This window comes from Asterias amurensis, chromosome 5, assembly GCF_032118995.1.
Source record: "Asterias amurensis chromosome 5, ASM3211899v1".
Classification (NCBI taxonomy): Eukaryota; Metazoa; Echinodermata; class Asteroidea; order Forcipulatida; family Asteriidae; genus Asterias; species Asterias amurensis.
In genome coordinates this window covers 25,959,724-25,977,601 of record NC_092652.1, presented here as the reverse complement: position 1 = coordinate 25,977,601, position 17,878 = coordinate 25,959,724, and positions in this window count along the sequence as shown.

Genomic DNA, 17,878 nt, shown 5'->3' with positions numbered 1-17,878 from the left:
CCATCCAAAGTTAATTGTGCCTTGTGATACTTAAACTAATTTGAAGGAAAGCCCTAAATTGATGGCGTTATTCAAAACAAACAGGTTAAGGGCCTGAAGTTTGGACCCTAGCAGATTCTTTCTCTGATTCTTTGAGAAAGACTCTGCTTGTGTCGAAACGTCAGGCACTTAACTATGTCCTGCATTTATACAAACGGTCAATTTTGTTGGTCAGTAGTTTCCAACAACTAACTCTATGCTGTCTCTTAATATTGTATATGACTTGTCAAAGAGAGGGTTGCTATAGCACTATCAAACCGTGAAGACAATACTAATCGAAACGTGTTTTTAAACACCGGTTCTTATTAGAAGCAACACTACTCGAAAGATATATTAACATGGTGTTACCGCAAACCTCCTATCGAAATACTTCCACCATACGCAGTTTCAAATCCTACTGAAGAGACTTTTCAAAGGGAATAACGATCACTGCATTCATAAAAATAAAGATGTTCAAACAACATCAGCAAAACGCATGAAAATGAGGTAATAATACTTAATAAATAAAGACACACCAGAATACTCCAAAACTTAATTGGTGAATCAAACTCAAAATAATACAAAGTTTTAGTTCATGTAAATAGAATACGATAACTTATAACCATATAAACACTTGGTTAATGTTTACGCACAAATATTTGTCGTATGCATGTGATTGTTGATAAATAAGTGTGAACAACTAATACAATTTATTTTATGATGTTCATCTGATTTGCATTAAAGACGATATATCTGTGGTCGATTTAAACCAGACAATTTTGAGTTGAAGTTTAAACAGGTATGTGACTGTGTAAATTCGATGACGTTGTAGCTTTCACACAATGTATTGCACAAACAAAAATGCACCTTTGTTAAAATGATATTTCATTAAAACCTACTTATTAATTATTGTCAGGGTCCTATATTGTCTCACATTGGGCCCATCTGCACAAATGTATTGTGTGAAATGTCCGTGGCATAAGTAAAAGTGTTTGGAAAGTTTCTCTTTTTCCGGCACCATTTTGTCAAATTTGAAAAACAGAATCGGGGAAAAAATGCTCGATTTGAAGGGTTTTGATAACTGGCCAATGACAAGTGTTGCCATTGACATGACTGCCTATACTCACTGTGACTACAAATGTATGTACTTGCGTTTAGAAGTTGCACTTACATCAGTCGTCAAGTTTTTGAGAAACAAGTGAAAATCATAGAGCAGTGTTTTCAGGAGAGTGGCGTTAATCCGTAGTACGTGCTAAAATAATTGTCGTCTCCTTAGAAAATTAAGTTCGTGACATCGCTGTACTCAGTCCTCAAAAACTTCAGAACCTCAGCATATAAACATAATCCGGAAGGATTTCTACCATCATTATCTTCAAACCGTGTAAGTTTAATGTAAATCTGCGAACATTGTGTTCTGTGTCGTACAAAGAGTACCAAAACCCTTTAAGTGAGAAACAACCCAGACAACACCTTTCAGCAAAAATGTGCCATGCAACTTTAATTTAGGAAATATGGACTCCTCTGCCAACATTCAATGCCAGCACCCCTTCTTTTTGTTATCTTTTTTGCCATGGATGTTTACTATTTTAAGCAAATGCACTTACAACATTACTATATGTAATATGTAAAATACAAACAATTGAAAAAAGTATAAAGTTGATTATATTTTGTTTGAGTTGCTTTATCTGACAGTTCTCTGATAAAAATTCCTCCTAACAGTTAACGAAAAAGCCGCACGTACAAATCATTATTTAAGAGAATCCCTGTACCGGATCTGGCCCTTGAATAAACCAACCCTTTATCAGTGATGATATATATAATATGTAAACCTAAAAAGAAAAAATCACATAATTATGTTATGAAAACGAAAACAATAAGGAGAAACAAGAAAAACTAACTAAACATTGACGGTAGACTTTTAAAAGAATATTTTGAAACCAATATTACGGGCTTCCATATACTGTATTTAATGGCAAACAACATTCGAAAAACACAGACAATGACATTTCTGTGTTCACGGTGTCAGATAAAACTCCCAAAACTCATTTGAAAGACTTGTAAATAAGCAATAAGGACAAGCTGAGACATGAACAGGCAACGGACAACTTCTGCATCTGCAAGAAACTTAAGACAATGGTCAGACCGCCACAAGACTAAGAACAACAAATATACATTTGGTTCAAAGACTACATAATAATTGTTAACACGAATTGTTGTATTTGTCTGCCCCCTGCCCCCGCCCCTTTCCCAGGAAAAAGAAAATTCTGACTACAGTTTCCTAGTTTGATTGTATGCATATGATAAACGATTTACACAGTTGGTCGTAAAGTTCACGTAAACAGCAGCCATGTTATTTTATACTTAAATTATAACCACTTCACTGTTTATTAATTCCATGTATTTATCACAGTAAACGTTTAAATAGTCCTTTTTTTCTAATAAAACTCACTAACAGTCAGTAATAAATCCACAGAAGTCGTTTAAAAAAATTGTTGTGGTGTTGTTTGTATGATTGTTTGATTGTTTATTTGCATCTTGACTTTTTTATGGTCACATACTTTGTACAAAACTGTATGTTTTCATTTTATTTGTCTTTTGTGGGGCTGTATACAACAAAATATGGTTCTACAAGATATTCGTGCGGAGAAAATTGTTCTTTAATATAGATAAGGGTGAGGCATGATACAACGAGGTATGTTAGTTTTTTTCTGGTTTTGGGGTTTGTTTCTCTCTCAGAAGCACCAATCTGGGTCATGCGTCTGTCTGATTCGTTCCTTAGATTAGAAATAATTATTAGTACTATTTCAGACAAGTCCTCCACAAAAGGAGTGGAAAAAATACAAAGGGCATAAGCTAAATATATTTACCTATATATATATGTTCCACTAAAACGGAACAATTTAATAGGTATAGCGCCCAACCGTTTATCCAGCATTTGAATACTTTTATTGACTATGTGTAAAGAAACAAGTTTGCAATTCTTGAATGCGATCGGACAAAAATACGGACAATGTGGTGAAGTATAAAACGTCGACCAAACAAAATGCGGAGGGAGAACTATTTAATTGCCAAATTTTCTTAATTTGTCTTTTGGTAGTCGTGTAGAACTTTTTGAAATGAATATTGTGGCAAGTTTCATAAAAACAATCGCTCAAAATGTAGTTATAATATTTGAAAGAAAGAAACTGTAGTTACCATTTGACTTTTACAGAAAAAGCACAATAATTAATAACTATTTAACATGTCAATTGTTTGCAATGTTGAACATTTTATCAACAATATAGATGTCCTTCAAGACTATTTGTTTTTCAATTCGTCGTGAATTAGATTCAATTTCCAATTTGTGATGGATTCGTATTTCGCAAAAACAAACCACCTTGTCCATAACATACAAAATTATGTATAATTCTAAAGAATCGTGCTCTTTTCTTCAGCCAAGTTTTAAGTTGTAATCAAGTTTGAAGTTGTAAACAAGTTTTAAGTTGTAAACAAGTTTTAAGTTGTAATCACTGTAACAGTTAATGACAATAAAAACCTTTGTTAAGAAGCCCACATCAGCGTCTGATAGTATAACGCATTTTTGAGAAACACTTCACTGCTAAATATGTGTTTATAAAAAAGATAACCGTTTTTATGCCTCACAATTTGTTTTTGACGCTGAACAGATTGTGTTGTCCTTTTAGGGATTATTCTTCCTACGTGAACATAATATTCTCTCCGCTTTCCAGTAATATCTCTTTAAAAAGAGACAACCTTTTGAAATTGAATTTTCAGATGATTTACTGTCAGTGTACATTTACATTTATATAGGATTAAGACAATCGAACGGTTACGATAACCAAAGGTATACTTTGCTTTTAAGTTCAGAAAGTATTTAAATTCCAACAAGGAAACCCCAAAGATTCATAGAATAAACATTCGTAATTGTTATTTCACATTTTAAAAATAGAGGTCAAATGGTCTAAAAAGGGTGTCTGCGAGTTGGTATTTTCTGGGGAGTATCATCTCATTTCGTGAATCAACCCTGCTGATCATTGTTTTATTTATTTTGTTGTAATTTTAAACAAATCGCATGAAAACTTACTTGGTAAAGTTTGTGAAAATGTTTGGTTGAAGAAAGAAACATTTTACAAAAGCACCGGCAAGATAATCCTGAGGTCGCGGGTTCCAGACCCGCTCTTGTAAACGGGTCGGTGTTCATCAGACAACTTTAAGTGGGAAACACTTCCTTCCGACGCAAGTCCGCGAGAATTCAACCGGTGGTCGTATCCAAAATCAGGAATAGCACTTGATTTACAGAACGGTCAACGGTGTTTGTAAGGTTGGGCTCGTCAAACAAGAGGAGAAAACATGGGAATGTCCAGAAAGCCGGGATACTCCGCAAGTACGGACCATTGGAGGAGAAACCCGGCCGTCCCTCGGCCCAAAAATCGCGGTTGATCGAGAGAGATTGATGGATGACCATTGAATGTACCCTACCTTGAAGTGTGTCAACTTCTCTCTAGTTCAATGGGGGAGTCCCGTCTCCTCGGACGGATACAACGGCCGATTAACTCCCGGTATAGTCGAATCTAAACCCAAAAGGTAAAGCTGAGTTTGCTTTCGTGTCTCCATACACCCTCGGGACCGGACGTGTTGCGGGGTTTGTCAAATACGACCTCAAATATCGTTCTCGTTGTTGTTTCATCTTCGGCTACCATGAAGGGGATAAAATAGCAAAATAAAACAAGCCATCTTCATCGTGACGCAGTTAAAATGTAATTCAATACAATGGTGAGTGCCTTAACATAAAAACGTTGCTTTCAACTGCACACACAGTAAGGACCCCTATGTCTATGTACAGAGGTTTGTCATCGGATAGAAACTTTGAAAAGGTTTATATTATGCGTATAGAATATTTGGGTTGCATCAACCAACAATAATCAAAATCGCATGCCACCCCCACCCCCGCCAATTATCTCGCTCTTTCTCACTTGTTAAGTAATCATGATGTATATTCCGACTTATGTTCAAGGTTCAAGGTTCAAGGTTCATTTTATTTCCACAGTATCAAAAGACAACATAGGTTTGAAGAAATAGATGCATAACAATGTTGACACTGCGGAGGGATCCATTTAAGAAGCAAAGCTTGTAGGCAATGGTCCCTAATGACATGCATATGCATTGAGATTATAAATAATATCAAGTGAACCGTAGAGGTCCGTGGTCGAGTCGAGTCATGTTCATGATGATTTCATTTAATTTTCCACTATTGTTATATTTACATTTGGTAAAACACCTTTATATAATGTCGCCTGTCTGTCACTTCTTAAGTAGGTTATCTTAATCAAGACGGGGTCAAGGATCAGGATACATGAGTTGATACATTTAGGTGGGTTGAAGAAAAAGATATACCAAAATGGCTGCACCTTAAAGCAACAAGACTGCACCTTTGGGCAGTGTTGTAAATTGACACTTTGTTTGGGGGTTTGTTTATTTAGGTGTTAGTTTGTTTGTTTTGGTGTATGTTCTGTTCTTGTTAATGTGTCATACCAATCATACCAATCATACCAATGTTTTTATTTTTGTGTGTGTGGGGGGGGGGGGGAGGGGCAATGTTGACAATAGGGGCATGAGTGAGCAAGAGGGGGCAAGATGGATAAAGAAGGGGCACGAAGTGCAAGTTTGACAATATGCGACAATAGGAGACAAGTGTGTCAAGAGAGGCTAGATGGAGGGAGAGGGGTACGCAGGCAAGTTTGGCAAGATGGGGCAAGAGGAGGCAAGTGTGGCAAGCTTGAGTTTGGCAAGAGGGAGGAAGAGGAACAAGTGGGGCAAGTGGGGAAAGAGGGGCAAGAGGGAAGAAGCGGGGCAATAAGGAGGAAGAGGTTATAATGAGGAAAGACGGCAAAATGGACCAGAGGGGAATGGGAGGAAGAGGGGCACGATGGGGCAATGATTTTAAGGTTGGACGGGGAACGCTCAGACAAACAGGTAAATTATTACACACGGGAACAAAATTATGGGGCAAGAGGGGCGAGAGGGGCAAAATTAACAAGAGGTGGAAGAACGACAATAGGCAAGAGGGGACAAGATGGAGGGAGAGGGGCATGAGGGGCAATTGGGGAAAGAGGGAGGAAGAAGGGCAAGGGGGACGAGAAGCAAGTTGGGCATGTTCGGCAAAAGGGGCAAGAGGGAATAACGCGGGCAATAGAGGTGACAATGGGGAAAGGTGAGCAAAATGAACAGGAGGGGTAGGGGAGGAAAGGGGGCAAGAGGGGGCAATGATATATTTTACGTTGGAGAGGGAACATTAAGACGAGCATATAAAAATTTCACACGGAAACAAAGAGGGGACAAGAGGGGACAAAGGGGGCACGATGGGGCGAGTGGGCAAGAGGGAGGAAGAGAGACAATGGGGCTGGACTTATGTTCCTAAAAATATGTTCCTAAAAAATATGTTCCTAAAAATTAAGTTTAAAGGAACGTTACAGAATTGGTAAGAAACAAAAATCGTGAAGACCACGGATTTACATAAAACTTACACGGTCTAATGATGATGATAGTTGAAAACATCCCTTGACATATTTCTGTCTGAAACGTCATATTTGATGAGAATAAATAATATAACTTCGCGTTTTGGAGTTTATCGCTCAGTGAGCGTTATTTTACAAAATTTTAATCGGTTTTTCACTATTCTCTCGTGACCCAGATGGCCGATCGATCTCAAACTTCTACAGGTTTGTCAGTTAATGTATATGGTGGATTACATAAAGTGCCTACACTGCCAGCAACTGTTTTGTTAGCGAAAACCAATTCTGTAGTCCCTTTAAATTTAAACCTGAATCCGGCAGCACCTATCCCTGTTATCATTGTGCACTTTTTAGTTTAATTGATTTGCTTCTATACGGACTGACTTGCTGCATGTCGCAGAGCGATTACTGAACTATCTCTTCAGTTTAACAGACGCAGGTGGTTGAGGTTTCCCTATGAGCTGATGCGGCCTAGGAAGGGGCTGAGGAGAACACTAGTTTAGTTTAGACCAGGGGTATTTTCTAGGATTTGTGTCAGGTTTCATACGTCCAAATACACGCAAAGGACACCGGAGCCTTGTGCTAGATCGCTAGCCGGTGAGCAGTGCACTTTTGGTACCCTCCCTGGCTTGTCTGGCTATTATATTTAATTAAAAATCTGTCATATTAAACACAAAAGTGCATTGTGCGTATCAGAAACAGAATAAGATTATTAAAAAATATCGAAGATATCAGATGATATCAGAATGTAACAGACGCGATGGATCTGGTGGTAAAGACTAAAAGCTTCTTTGGTAAATGACAAAACAATTACTTCAGCCCACATAAAACAGGGTAGGGGTATCGAAACTTTGTTAAACGATTGTTTAATAATAAATAGTTATAAAGTGACTGCAAATTGATGTTAAGTTCAGATCGTAAGTGGAATGGGCAGCCATAAATCGTGTCCCCCCCCCCCCCCCCACAGTCAGATGAGATCACAAAGAGTATAGTGGAGGCATGATGCACCTTTTAACCCGGTTCAAATAGCTTCAACTACGCGTCTTCACTGTTTTGCATCGGCCATGTACGTCAAGCGGACCATGGGTATTTTCTGAAATTACATTTATATCATAGTATTGTAGAATAATCTATGTAGTAATGGTTCCTCTAACAAAATAATGCCACCAACCGGGACAGCTCCTCATATTCAATCTCCATTCGGTGTGTCAATTTGGTAAGCAGAAGTAAGCTCATGAACAAGAAAAATGAGGTGGTTAAAGACAGTGGACACTATTGGTAATTGTCAAAAACAAGTCTTCTCACTTGGTGTATATCAACATATGCATAACATAACAAACCTGTGAAAATTTGAGCTCGATTGCTCGTCAGAGTTGCGAGATAAAAAAACACCATTGTCACTAGAAGTTGTGTGCTTTTAGATGGTTGGTTTCGAGACCTCAAATTATAAACTTGAGGTCTCGAAATCATATTCGTGGAAATTACTTCTTTCTCGAAAACTACGTCACTTCAGAGGGAGCCGTTTCTCACAATGTTTTATACCATTAACCTATCCCCATTACTCGTTACCAATTGAGGTTTACTGCTGATAATTATTTTGAGTAATTACCAATAGTGTCCACTGCCTTTAACGACACAAAAGTATAAGTTGTTATTCGCTTTTCTCTTGAAATATATAGGTTGGTTGTGCTCAGTGTTGTTGACTCGAGTCGGTAACGACTCGTGACTTGACTTTGACTTGCGCAAAAATGACTTGATAATTTACAATTGACTTATACGTTTGATTTTAATACGACAATGCAATTTTGTTTAAAATAAAATGTGGCAAAATTGAGCCTTCGGCAACGATGCCGCCCGATGTTTTCGAGTGCATGCTCTTGTCACCTGATTGTATTTGTGTCTGTCACAGCATTATGTGAGTGGGCGTATTTAGGGATATTATGTAACTTGTGACTTGACTGGACTTGCGAAAATTTGACTTGTGACTAGACTTGGGCAGACACGACTTGTTTCCAACACTGGTTTTGCTATGCGTTGTTGAGACTGAGATACGGAACTGGTATCCACGTTTAACATAATTATTCGCTCATGGGTCATTTCCCTAAGATGTAATTATTTTACATTGCATGGATTAATTGTTCACAAAGACGTAACATTATTAGTTATGTTTAAAATTCATCAGCAAAGTTTCAGATGGTATGATAAATTATTCTCGTGATAAAATTACTCATAATATATTGGATTTTTAAGTATGCAATCCCAGTCAGTTTCCCCAGCCCCCCCCCCCCCCCCAACACATACTCTATCCGTCTATATCTTTGTTACCCATTCACACTGCAGATTTGACCGTTGTACTCAACGTGTGTGTAACTCGGTATAACGAAGGAATTCAAAGCATCCCTTGGGCAAATATTTCTCAACACACCAAAATTGTCTGCTTCGTTGACGTGTGCTTGGAGAGAGCGCGATGATGAACAAAGCAGATGTTGTCTGGCGCCACCAAGCGGTCACGCAACACTGCGTTTTTCTAGCTCTGTCTTTCATCATTCCTTGTCTTCTTTATCTTCTTCTTCGTGGTTTTCAAAAGTTCATCAGAACTGAACAAGTGGCGTTAGATATTAAAGTACAGTTGTTATTCACGGGAGGACATGTCAGATTTCAGTGTTGAATTTGGCTGGTTGGTTGCATAATAAGAATTTATTATGTTGAGTAATCTCGATATGCTGCGAAGTCCAGCTGTTGAAAACCCATAAGTGTGGGGAAATTGTGCAATTTTACTAAAGTTGTTATGTATACCCTTATATTATTAGACATGGACCCATCTTGGGTATTGCCCATTTAAGGGGCGGGCTACGTTTTCTGAAAGTGGGGGTAAATAACTAAATAATGTAAATTTTGACGTTATGTTAGGAGGTGAACAGTAAATTAAAAACGATAATAAGCGTGGTTGGAATAGGTCCTATGCTATACTGAATATATAATTCATTGCATGATATGATTATTGATTTAGTTTGACCAGTATGTTGCCATGGTTGTCATTGTCATTGTAGCTGTCATTGTCTCTGCAATGTCGCTGTCGCTGTCGTTGTCGTTGTCGTTGTCGCTGTCGTTGTCAATGTCGTTGTCGCTGTCGTTTTGTCGCTGTCGTTGTCGTTGTCGTTGTCGTTGTCGTTGTCGTTGTCGTTGTCGTTGTCGTTGTCGTTGGCGTTGGCGTTGGCGTTGGCGTTGGCGTTGGCGTTGGCGTTGGCGTTGTCGATGTCGTTGTCGTTGTCGTTGTCGTTGTCGTTGTCGTTGTCGTTGTCGTTGTCGTTGTCGTTGTCGTTGTCGTTGTCGTTGTCGTTGTCGTTGTCGTTGTCGCTGTCGCTGTCGTTGTCGTTGTCGTTGTCGTTGTCGTTGTCGTTGTCGTTGTCATTTTCTCGTTGCCGTTGTCGCTGCAACTGTCACAGTCATTGATGTTGTCATTGTCGCTGTCATTAACGTTGTCGTCGTCGTTTTCGTTGTCGTTATCAATGTCGTTGTATGGTTGCCATAGTCGCTGCAACTGTCATGGTAATTGGTATTGCGTTGTCTTTGTCATTGTCGCTGTCGACGTTGTTATCGTTGTCGCTGTCACCGCGCTGTCGCCGTCGTCGTCTCTCATTATTCTCTCATTATAATTTTCTTGGCATTTATTATAGGTATTTATTATCATAAATCATTTGACGTTTAAATCTAAACTAAAAAAGTCTCAGTGTGAGCTGGAAAACAAAATAAGTTTCACTTTAAAGGCAGTGGACACTATTGGTAATTACTCACAATAACTATTAGCATAAAACCTTACTTGTCAACGAGTAATGGGGAGAGGTTGATAGTATAAAACATTGTGGGAAACGGCTCCCTCTGAAGTGACATAGTTTTCGAGAAAGAAGTAATTTTCCACGAATTTGATTTCGAGACCTCAGATTTAGAATTTGAGGTCTCGAAATCAAGCGTCTGAAAGCGCACAACTTCGTGTGACAAGGGTGTTTTTTGTTTCATTCATATCTCGCAACTTCGACGATCAATTGAGCTCACATTTTCACAGGTTTGTTATTTTATGCATATGTTGAGATAAACCAGGTGAGACGACGGGTATTTGACAATTACCAATTGTGTCCACTGCCTTTAAGTGAGATGAACAAAATCAAAAAAAAAAATTACAAAAAAAATAATATAGTAAAATTCTAGTCATTATGGGTAGTTTCCTCAGAAACAAATGAAAATACCAATACTGAGGGTTTTCATTTCAAAATCTGCACACACAAGCAATCAACGTTTGCACCGGGGTATGTGTAACTCTGTCACCTGCATTGACCATACATTAAACATTTGTTTTAAACAACCTCATTATAAAAACACCACTTCAAGTTCCTTGACCACAAAATCGAATTTTGAGATTTATTTAAGTGTGGGGAGGGACACAAATATGAATAACCGACTGAACAGCAGGTTTGAAAATAACAATTTCAATGCATAAATCGGGGATCGGGGATAATGAAATTGTCACGGGCGAGCAGCGATGCGTAGCGTAACCATTGAGCTTATTGCCCTGTGTCTGGCGTCCGTCAGACGGCAGGGTTGACAGCCACTCAAGAGCCGACTCTCTACCGAATCACGGACATATTTGACTCGAACCGATTTCAAAAGAAGAAAAAAAAAAAACGTTGTCCCCAGGGAAAACCGCTCATTTCAATTTCAAATCTAAGAGTAATAGTCCCCACTTTTCTCCATCAAAACCCTCTCTCCTCCTGCAAATTAAATAGTTTGTTTGGTTGTGGTTCCCAAAGAATCAATGGAAATTGTCGTGTGAATGAAATCCATCAGAAAACACGAATGTAACGAATACAAAGCGCTTTTCAAGGACCCTTTTTAACTTTTAAAAGTGATGTATCCACATGTCAAATTTATCATTACGATAACTGACATTAAAATTAAATTTTCGAAAATGAATGCGTTTTTGCCCTAAAAACAAAATGTCATTGACCGACCTGTATTTTTTTTTTCTTTTTCTTTTTTTATGTCAGAAAGCATTTTTTGCTGGTATATGTAAACGGATAAAAATGTTCAGTTTTGTTATTGTTGTTTTTGAGTGCATTTTATTACATTATTTGTGTATTGAGGTTGCAAATAAAGAAAATACTATTTTATTATAAATATTCGTTCTACTTCACTGAGATATAACCTTTCCTGAAATTGAAATAATTGACCAAGATGACTTTAACATTTTACATAAGATCTCCTACTGGGGGAGGGGGTGGGGGTCAAAATTGAAAGATATTTTTAAACAGACCTTATGGTACGCTTTTGTCGAATACAAAGGCTGTCAATAACCGTATCATGGTGGTGTAATGGGCCGTACGTAGAACGATTTGACAACCTAGTTCAGCAAGTATGCGCTCAATTTCACCAGAAAGTGAAATCAATTGAGCCTGAACGCATTTATGATTTTTTTTTTGTCAAATACCAGTATTCTCACTTGGTTTATCCCAACATCTTTTCTGTGAACATTTTGACTCGATTGGTCATCGAAGTTGCAAGAAAATAATGAAGAAAAACACCCTCGTTGCACAACGTGTGTGCTTTCAGATTGCTACTTAAAGGGCTTCAAGCTTGGTATTTAGTATTTTAATACACTCAACAGCTCTTCATTGCTTGTTACCAGGTAAGTTGTTATGATAACAATTATTTTGAGTAACATTGTCTAGTGCATTAAAGTCTACCCCAAAGCGAGGGCCGCAAAGCGAACAAGGGAGACAGATTCGCGGTGACTGGAGGAGTGAGCCGGGGGGGGGGGGGACGATCAGAAGCGGTCACGCCGGGTTCACCCTCTGATCATCGGCGCAATGTCACAGGCAACCTCTGGAGGACCGCTGCTACGTGTGGATGAGCAGAGATCCCATTATGGATTGTTGATCAAGGTATCAACGCCCAGCCGAAAATTAATACGTTCCTCTGCTTTGTGTCTCCACCTAGGTCCCGTCCATTTACGTCTTGAAAACGGTCCCTGGATACGAGTTCACAGACCCGTCTGTCAATCAAGGGATTTTTTTTTTTTTTTTTTTTTTTTTTTTGCTGCATGTTTATATCATTGTGTTTTTTTTATGGGGGTTTTTAGTGTATGTGTGTTTGTTTACTAGAGCATTTTTATTAAAAACGACTAGTTGGACTGGAATAAACATGTTTTAACGCGTGCAAACGTTTTCTCTTGTTTGTTGTTTTTGGTTATTTTGGGGTTGTTGTCAAAACTCACAAATTCAAAAAAAAAGTACAACTGCTAGAATGAGAAGGCAGTTTGTGGTTATCGAAGGAAACGATCGCGTGACTGTAATTTGACGGTTCTACGCCTTCGTGGCCATATAACCCAATACGGGAGACACACCGCTCCAACGACCCCAGACTAGTCTCTCTGGAGAGGCTCAACGGCTGTTTGCTGCGTCACAACAACACAGAAGCAACACTGCTGAAACTGCAATATCAAATAATATTTGTACCCTTTAATACCCCAAATTTGTAAACACTGCATACTGCGTACTTTCTTGAGTTCTGTAAAACCAAAGGCAACGGCATTATTACTCTTGTATGAATCAAACCCACGACATTATAGCCAATCTAGAGTAGCGCAAGATCAAGTGCGAGTGAGTGCAGACATGCATCAGCCGTCGGCTGTCCAATGTTATGCTATTATGTATAGTTCTAGTCTATCATTACACTCAATGATGGGGAAAAACAAGTGGGATTACAGCTAACACCTTTTCCATGTGGTAGTACTGACTTGTTACTGAGATTGTGCTCAGACGAACTATCCGCTCTGAATATTACCACCCCCCCCCCCCCCCCCCCCCTCAAGCGCAACGGATTCAAAACTACGAACTCCCCGGAATTAAACCACTATTTAATCACAACAAAATAATAATTAGAACGATGGTAATTACATTAACACTTGTAGGCTGATTTTGTAAACACGACGTTTTTAATTTCAAATTATGGAAAGTACATTAATTAGTTACTTTCACATCAACAATGGACACAGTGGTTTTAGTATATGCTGTTAATTATGTTGAACGTAATAATGCCGAGAGGCTATTTAATTGTGTTCTGAACAAAACAAAAATTAAATATTATCTGCTGCAAATAATACTACGTTTGTTGTATTTTATGGCCTATTGGTGTTTACTTAGTTGTTGACTGGAGTCCGTCAAAGACCAAACAGTACAAAGTGGCACGTTAGATGCTTACTCGTTGCTGACTGGATTCGGACTACCCCCATCAGGGCTACACACGAGCCTGTCCCGCCAGCGGTCACGCCCTGGTGGTTTATTGCGTATAAATGGTCATATAGAAGAGTTTGCGGTAACACCATGTAATAACAATCTCTAAATGAGTTGGGGTGGTTCTGAAAAGAACCGTTGGGTTCAAAACTACGAAACACGAAACAGTGTTCAGTGAACCTGCTTTCAAAAGTACTTGTTCTTTTCAGAACCACCCCAACTCATTTAGAGATTGTTATTACATGGTGTTACCGCAAACTCTTCTATATCTTATCTCCACCATGCAAAGTTTCAAATCCTACTTATAAATGGTCAATACATTCTTCCCCATTTTATTATTGCATAACTGTACCTTTCACTACACTTTCAATAATACTTCGTATCACTGTGCGTTGAAAATAACTCGTGTGCCAAGACAATGGTCAAACCTTTTGAATTGGCAAAACATTGAGGTCACTTGTGGACCATACGTTGTTTGCTATCTAACATAAATAACGATCATGTTGAATAGTCATCAACGATGCCGGTACATTCAAATGCCACGGCCGAAGTCGGGCGCGGCTCACGAGTCAATCAACAATCACCCACGGTATTTAATGGGGAGAGTATACCGTTGGTTTGTTTTCATCTTTTGATTGTTTTAGTCATAAGTAAACGAATATTCTTTGTATAGAAAAGAGCAAAAATCTGTTAAATTCCATTTCAAATGATGCTTTAGCGCTGTTGAGATATCACCGAAAACCCGGAGCGGTTTTGTCAACGCATGAAGAATCAACCGCAATATTGGATGCAAAGTCTGAGAACCGTTTCTGACAGAAATGCTTCTGGATGTTGGCACTGGTTTACTGAGTCGCAATCACCACAAACCTAAAAGTTATCGTTTTATACTTTTAGTGAGAACATTTAAAAATGTTCACACTAAAAGTATCAAAAAGTTTCACATTATTTCATATAATTGATATGAAACTGACATTCCCACTTACTCGGTACATTGAAAATACCAGTACACTCAGTCGTTTGAAACAAGTGAAGGAAAACTCGAACGCATTAGCACAAAAAACGTTCCAGGATATACAAATAATAGGTTGCAAAAGAAAAAGAGCTGAGGCAAACATTTTGTTGGATGATCGTAAAACAAACATTTACGTCAACACTATCCATTGATGCAACAGTTTCAATAGTATGGCCGCTGCAAGTGACGCCATTGCAATCAGCCTTGAAGATTCCACGCATTGCGTTGAGTAGACACCAAGCTAAAACAAAACCCATCTTCTTCAAATCTCTAGCGTTTATTTATTTTGATCTTAGACAATCACAGTTGGTTGGCTCTTCCCCGTACGCTAGAGACATGACAAAGTGGCAAAGAAGTGTATCATATATCGTGTATGGAGAGCTCATTAGAACTAATCTGAGCGTGATGCGCCGGCAGACTCTGATGGGTGAATTGTGATGCAGGCCAGGCGGCACTTCAGTCGCTACACGCGCCAATCGTCTTCGGGTTGTTCAACACTTGAAACCAATCCTAGGCCAGTGTGAACTAGTATTATCCTGAGCAGACATCTTGAAATGTTCTTAAGATTTATGAAAAACAAAAGTGTTTTGATGAAGCGGATGTCAAGGACCAATAATCCTTGAAAAAGTATCGTCTTTTGCAGAGTAAACATTGACATTAGATGTATAATCTGTGTCTTATTTGAATGTCTTCAATAAAGACAGTGTACACTTTGGGTAATTTTCAAAGACCAGAGTCTTCTCACTTGGTGTATCTATAAGCATATGCATAAAAAACAAACCTGTAATAAATTTAGCTCGTCGTCGAATTGGTCTTCGAAGTTGCGAGATATGAATGAAATAAAAAAAGAACTTGTCACAGGAAGTTGTGTGCTTTCAGATGTTTGATTTCAATACCTCAAATTGTTAACTTGAGGTCCCAAAATTAAATTCGTGGAAAATTACTTCTTTCTCGAAAAAAAGTTACTTCAGAGGAAGCCGTTTCTCACAATGTTTTATACTATCAACTTCTCCCCGTTAATCATAACCAAGAAAGGTTTTATGATAATAATTATTTTGAGTAATTAATTATAGTGTCCACTGCCTTTGAAGACACTGGACACTTGTGTTTAAAGAAATCAGGGCCATAGCAGTGGGCTATGGCTTACGGCTCCGTAAGTAGTACCGAATAATGTGTGCTAATACAGAATGAGGCTTCAAACAGTCGCACCTCTTGATTTCGAAAAAACAACGCTGCTTTGGTACCGTTGACTACTGTATAATTGAAGCAGCTTGCTCGAGTTAGCAAGCGTGTTCGTCATGGATCACGACAATCACCTTTTATTGCATGGGCTTTATAGCGGTTCAGAAATGAAGCGGAATTAAGGTCTGCTTAAAACAAAAACCCAATATTTGTAAAACTCGTGACAATCTTAAATGAATTGTGATTTTATCTTATCAGCAATTGCCTAAATAATGTTGTAGCTTCTGTACCGGAAGCCTAGGTTGGATGTCGACTTATAGGCCATGTGAACTTTGTTTACAATAAGTGTGACCTTGTGCATTCTCTGGGTATTCTGGCAGGCAAGATACTGCACTGGTCATATTGGAAACTACACCGTGAAACCCATCACCAGTCTTATGATCATTGCATCAGCTACAGCCACGCACCAAAAAGTTTGTCAACCCATCAAGATTTTTCCCCATCCACCCCCCCCCCCTCTCCTCTCACTGCTCCATTTTGAAACCCCTCACCACTTCGATCCCACACCCCCAGGCGCGTGTTTACACATTAAGTTTGGATAAGTCGAAGCTTATACCTCTCTAAATGGCGTTATAGTCACCCGCCCTGGGAGCCCTCAAGCGTCCGCAGATGGCGGTATGACGCCCGGACAAGGGACAACACTCTCCCCCAAAGTGATGCAGATTACTACGGGGGTAAGAACCTGCACCAGAGCTGGTACTCCGTGGATCGGTTTCATGGCCCCAAGGCCTTCTGAGAAAATTAGGCTCAGCAAGAAAACAAAGAGCCACGCTGAGTGTCATTTTCTTCCACTTTATCTCTGTTGAAAGTCACGGATACATTCCCCATCCCTAGATCTGATGATCCACTCCACCAGTGTCAATTATTTCTACCTTGACATCAAAAACCACACAGTGTAACTGTGAAATTGATACAACCTCGTTAATTTCACCCTGTGGCTAGCTCTCAACAATGAGGGCGCTATCTCAAATGAATGGACCGAGGCCAGCAGCGGGAGATTTTTTTGTGTTGCGTTTTGCTTCGTTGAATTGACGAGAAAGGGTATAGTTACGGACGCTTCCGTCCATACCATGAACTACGCATAGTAGAATACTCAAATTGTTCAGGGTGGTTTGGTTTTTTTTTTTTTTTTTTTTTTTTTTACTTATTGTGCACGAACAATTTTATCAGGATTTTATTGTAGATACATTTAAAGGAACACGTTGCCCTGGATCGGACGAGTTGGTCTATGAAAAGCGTTTGAAACCGTTTGTTATAAAATGCATATGGTTAGAAAGATGATTTAAAAGTAGAATATAATGATCCACACAATTATCACTCAAAATTGCACAGCTTTTATTTTACGTCGCGAAGTAACACGGTCGGCCATTTATGGGAGTCAAATTTTTGACTCCCATAAATGGCCGACCGTGTTTGTCGACGAGGTAAAACGAAAACCACGCAATTTCAAGGCATATTTGTGTAGATCATTGTATTCTACTTTTACAACATCTTTCTAACCATACCGATTTTATAAGAAACGGTTACAGAACGCTTTTCAAAGACCAACTCGACCGATCCAAGGCAACGTGTTCCTTTAACGTTTCATTAGTAAGTAATGACTATAACTTTTTATAAGATATCGCGAGCAGTGCACCTGGAGCTAAGCTGACTAGGGTGTGGATTTTTTGAGCAAGCGCCATGAGCGCCTGCATTGGTGGATACCGGCGCTATAAAAGACTTCAATTATTATTATTAAGTAACGTAGTTAGATTTTACAAATTTTGCCTTCGTTGAGAATAATTTTATTCTGTTTGTATGTAGGATAA